We start from the raw sequence: 5390 nt of genomic DNA, 5'->3' as shown, positions 1-5390 counted from the left end.
GCTTGAAAAAAAAAAAAAAACCTGTAGCACAGATTGCCTGAAGAGACTTCAGAGGTTAATGGCACCAGATGGTGGCATGGGATGTGGTTTTTCAATATAGCAATCAGGAAGGCAGTTAAATCAAAGTCAGCTTGGCCTTCTGGTTCACAGATGTACAGTTCAAATGACTGTCATGCTGTTTAAAAAAGAAAACATGAAAAGTATTTTCAGTGATACAGAATCTCTTGACATCAATAGTCCTGACAATATAGTTTTGCAAAAACATGTACCACAGCAACTTCTTTATAACAATACAATGTACTTGGGGAGTGACCAAGAATAATAAACTCATGCTGACTTCAAGCGATCATTTTCTGGTGAATCTTTTGAATGTCATGAAATCGTTGTAAGACAATACAAAGTGAATCTCAATTGTTAAAATGGTAATGGTGGAAAGAACTGAGCTTTGCAGCATAGCAGGCAACCTCTCATCCACACCCCATGGAAACAGGTGAGAATGCACCTTTAGCATGCTCTCTCCACTTTCCAAAATACAAAGAGGTTTTCTCAATGTTTCTTACAGAACTAATATGTCATGAATATTCCAGTTCATATGGCTAGAGATCACGTTACATACTCACCGAAATGTTTTTGGACCAAAAGGAGAAATGAGAAGGGCCTTCAAGTTGTTTAAAGACTAGTGAATAAAAGTGAAAGGCTAGAATAAAATCTACCAAGCAAACGGCCCCCATAAGCAAGCTGGAGTTGCAATCCTAGTATCAGATAAAATTGACTTCAAATTAAAAACAGTAAGAAGAGACAAAGAAGGTTACTACATACTAATAAAGGGATCTCTCCTACAGGAGGATATAACCATACTAAATATCTACACACCAAATACAGGAGCACCCAACTTCATCAAACAAACACTACTGACTCTAAAAACACTCATAGACTCAAACACATTGATAGTTGGAGACTTTAACACTCCACTGTCACCTCTGGAAAGATCAATATGCCAAAAACTGAAGAAAAAAACCACAGAACTAAACAACTGCATAGACCAACTAGACTTAACCAACACCTACAGAATATTCCATCCAGCAACACCAGAATACACATTCTTTTCAGCAGCACATGGAACATTCTCCAAAATAGATCACACCTTAGGGCACAAAGAAAATATGTACAAATTCAGAAGTATCGAAATCATTCCCTGCATTCTCTCAGACCACAATGGAATAAAATTAGATCTTAACTCAAACAGTCACCACACAAAATCCTACAATTCATGGAGACTAAACAACACACTAAAAAAACATCAGTGGGTCATTGAAGAAATTAGAACAGAAATTCAAATGTTTATGGAATTAAACCAAGATGAGTACACAAAGTACCAGCTTGTTTGGGACACAGCAAAGGCAGTACTCAGAGGGAAATTTATACCTCTGAGTGCCTACATCAACAAACTGGAGAAACAGCAACTCAACAACTTAAGGAAGCACCTTAAGCTCCTTGAAAGAGAACAACAGGCCAAACCCCAAGTCAATAGACGGAAGCAAATAATTAAAATCAAATCAGAATTAAATGACTTAGAGAAAAAAAAACATTGAAAGAATCAACAAAACCAAGAGTTGGTTCTTTGAAAAAATTAACAAGATAGACAGACCCTTAGCAAACCCAACCAAAAAATGAAGGCAGCACACCAAAATAAACAAGACCAGAGATGAAATAGGTAACATCACCACAGAAACAACCAAAATTCAGAACACAATAAGGGACTATTTTGCAAACTTTTTTTTTTTTGCCAGTCCTGGGCCTTGGACTCAGGGCCTGAGCACTGTCCCTAGCTTCTTTTTGCTCAAGGCTAGCACTCTGCCACTTGAGCCACAGCACCACTTCTGGCCATTTTCTGTATATGTGCTGCTGGGGAATCGAACCCAGGGCCTCATGTATATGAGGCAGGCACTCTTGGCACTAGGCCATATCCCCAACCCAATTTTGCAAACTTTTATGCCAACAAATTTGAGAACCTGGAAGAAATGGATGATTTCCTAGAAAAAATTGATATCCCCAAACTCAACCATGAAGATTTAAACCTTCTAAACAGACCCATATCCAGCATTGAAATAGAAATGGCAATAATTGTTCTCCCATCCAAGAAAAGCCCAGGTCCAGATGGATTCACAGCAGAATTCTACAAGGCCTTCAAAACAGAACTCACACCAATATTTCTCAAACTCTTCAATGAACTTGAAAGAGAAAGTTCACTACCAAATACATTCTATGAAGCCAGTATAACCCTTATCCCAAAACCAGGCAGGGACTCATCATGGAAAGAGAATTATAGACCAATTTTTCCTGATGAACATTGGTGCAAAAATTCTCAACAAAATTCTGGCCAATTGACTTCAACAGGTCATCAAAAAAAAATCATACACCATTATCAAACTGGATTCATCCCTTGGATGCAAAGTTGGTTCAATATACGCAAGTCTATTAATGTAATTTACCACATCAACTTGAGCAAGATAAAGAATCACATGGTTATACCTCTAGATACAGAAAAGGCATTTGATAAAATCCAGCACCCATTTATGATAAAAGCCCTGGAAAAATTAGGATTTCAGGAAACACACTTGCATATAATAAAGGCAGTCTATGACAAACCAACAGCAAGCATAATTCTAAATGGTGAAAAGTTAAGCCATTCCCTTTAAAATCAGGAGCAAGACAGGGATGTCTGCTCTCGCCCCTCCTCTTCAACATAGTACTAGAATTCCTAGCCAGAGCAATTAGGCAAGAAGTATACATAAAGGGGATCCAGATAGGAAAGGATGAAGTTAAACTTTCTCTCTTTGCAGATGACATCATCCTAGACCTCATGAACCCCATAGACTCTACTCCCAAACTACTGGAGCTGATTCGAAACTCTGGAAAAGTAGCAAGATATAAAATAAACTGGCAAAAATCAACCGCCTTTCTGTATGTTAATGACCCGAAGACTGAGGCTGAAATCAGGAAAGCAACTCCTTTTGCAATAGCCCCCCCCAAAAATAAAATACCTAGGAATAACCCAGCCAAAGAAGTGAAAGACCTCTATGATGAGGATTTAAAAACATGAGGGCTGGGGATATGGCCTAGTGGCAAGAGAGCTTGCCTAGTATACATGAGGCCCTAGGTTCGATTCCCCAGCACCACATATACAGAAAACGGCCAGAAGTGGTGCTGTGGCTCAAGTGGCCGAGTGCTAGCCTTGGGACAGTGCTCAGGCCCTGAGTCCAAGACCCAGGACTGGCAAAAAAAAAAACACATGAAAAACAAAATTAAGGCAGAACTAAGGAAATGGAAAAACCTCCCATGATCCTGGATTGGAAGGATTAATATAATCAAAATGGCAATATTGCCAAAGGCTATGTACAAATTCAATGCAATACCCATTAATATCTCAACACAATTTTTTAATGAAATAGAGGAAGCAATCCAGAAATTCATTTGGAACAATAAAAGACCACGAATAGCAAAAACAATCCTAAGCAGAAAAAACAGTGCTGGAGGAATTACAATACCCAACTTAAAGCTGTATTATAAAGCTATAGTAATAAAAACAGCGTGGTATTGGCACCGGAACAGGCCTGAAGACCAATGGAACAGAATTGAAGACCCAGAAATGAACCCACAGAACTATGCCTACTTAATCTTTGATGAAGGAGCTAAAAAAATAGGATGGAAGAAAGATAACCTCTTGAACAAATGGTGCTGCCAAAACTGGTTCAACACCAGCAACAAACTAAAACTAGATCCTTATATAACACCCTGCACCAAAATCAATTCCAAATGGATCAAAGACCTCAAAATTAAAACAGATACCCTGAAAACACTAAAAGAAGGAGTAGGAGAAACACTTGGAATCCTTGGCACAGGACAAAACTTCTTTAACAAAGACCCAGAAATGCTAAAAATCAAAGAAAGGTTGGACAAATGGGATTACATCAAACTGCAGAGCTTCTGCAGGGCAAAGGACATAGCTCGCAAGATAAACAGAAAGCCCATAGATTGTGAAAAGATCTTTACCGGCCATATAATGGACAAAGGCCTCATGTCTAAAATATATGCAGAACTAAAAAAATTACCTTCCTCCCAAACAAAACCGCAAAGAACCAATAGCCCCCTCATCAAGTGGGCTAAAGACTTACAAAGAGACTTCTCTGATGAGGAAATGAGAATAGCCAAGAGGCATATGAAAAAGTGCTCTACATCACTGGCCATGAAAGCAGTGCAAATCAAAACAACATTGTGATTCCATCTCACCCCAGTAAGAATGTCATATATCAAGAAAACTAACAATAAAAAATGTTGGAGGGGATGTGGCCAAAAGGGAAGCCTACTTCATTGTTGGTGGGAATGTAAACTGGTTCAGCCACTCTGGAAAGCGATATGGAGATTCCTCAGAAGGCTAAACATAGAGCTCCCTTACCACCCAGCAGCCCCTCTTTTGGGCATCTACCCAAAAGACCACAAACAAGAACACACTAAAGCCACCAGCACAACAACATGGAACCAACCCAGATGCCCCTCAGTAGAAGAATGGATCAGGAAAATGTGGTACATATACATAAGGGAATTTTATGCCTCTATCAGAAAGAATGACATTGCCCCATTTGTAAGGAAATGGAAGGACTTGGAAAAATTATACTAAGTGAAGTGGGACAGACCCAAAGAAACATGGACTCTATGGTCTCCCTCATAGGGAATAATTAGCACAGGTTTAGGCTAGTCACAGCAGAGGATCACAAAAACCTAATACCTATGCCCTTATGAACGCATAAGATGATGCTAAGTTAAATGAACTCCATGATATGGAAATGACTGATATATCACTGTTATAATTACTTTCAACATGCCATGTGAAACTGTAGCTTCTACTGTTGATGATCCTCTTGTATCCTCTTCTTATGGTTGTACCTGCACTATCACTGTATCTCATATGAGTACACTGGATACTGTATATACTGGTATTAGAACTAGGGAAGTGAAAGGCAATATCAAAATCGAGAGACAAAGGATAAAAATACAAAGGACTCCAAAAGCAATACTTGCAAACCTGTTTGATGTAAACCAACTGAACAACTCATGGGGGGAGAGGGAAAGAAGGAGGGGGGAGGGGAATGAGGGAGGAGGTAACAGTGCAAGAAGTGTATCCAATGCCTAACATATGAAACTGTACATCACAAATAAGTAATTAAATAAATAAAATTATTTTTCACTTTGTAAAAAAAAAGACTAGTGAGAAGTTAAGTATGTCTAAAAATACCTGTGGATAGGTAGTACTGCCACATAAGGCCGAGTAAATCATATAGTCTACAACCCAAAAGACTATCTGTGCCAGTCTATAATAAAACAATAAACAA

This window comes from Perognathus longimembris, chromosome 1 (assembly GCF_023159225.1).
Source record: "Perognathus longimembris pacificus isolate PPM17 chromosome 1, ASM2315922v1, whole genome shotgun sequence".
In the NCBI taxonomy this organism is placed as follows: Eukaryota; Metazoa; Chordata; class Mammalia; order Rodentia; family Heteromyidae; genus Perognathus; species Perognathus longimembris.
The sequence above is the reverse complement of the archived record's forward strand: the minus strand, read 5'-3'. Positions refer to the sequence as shown.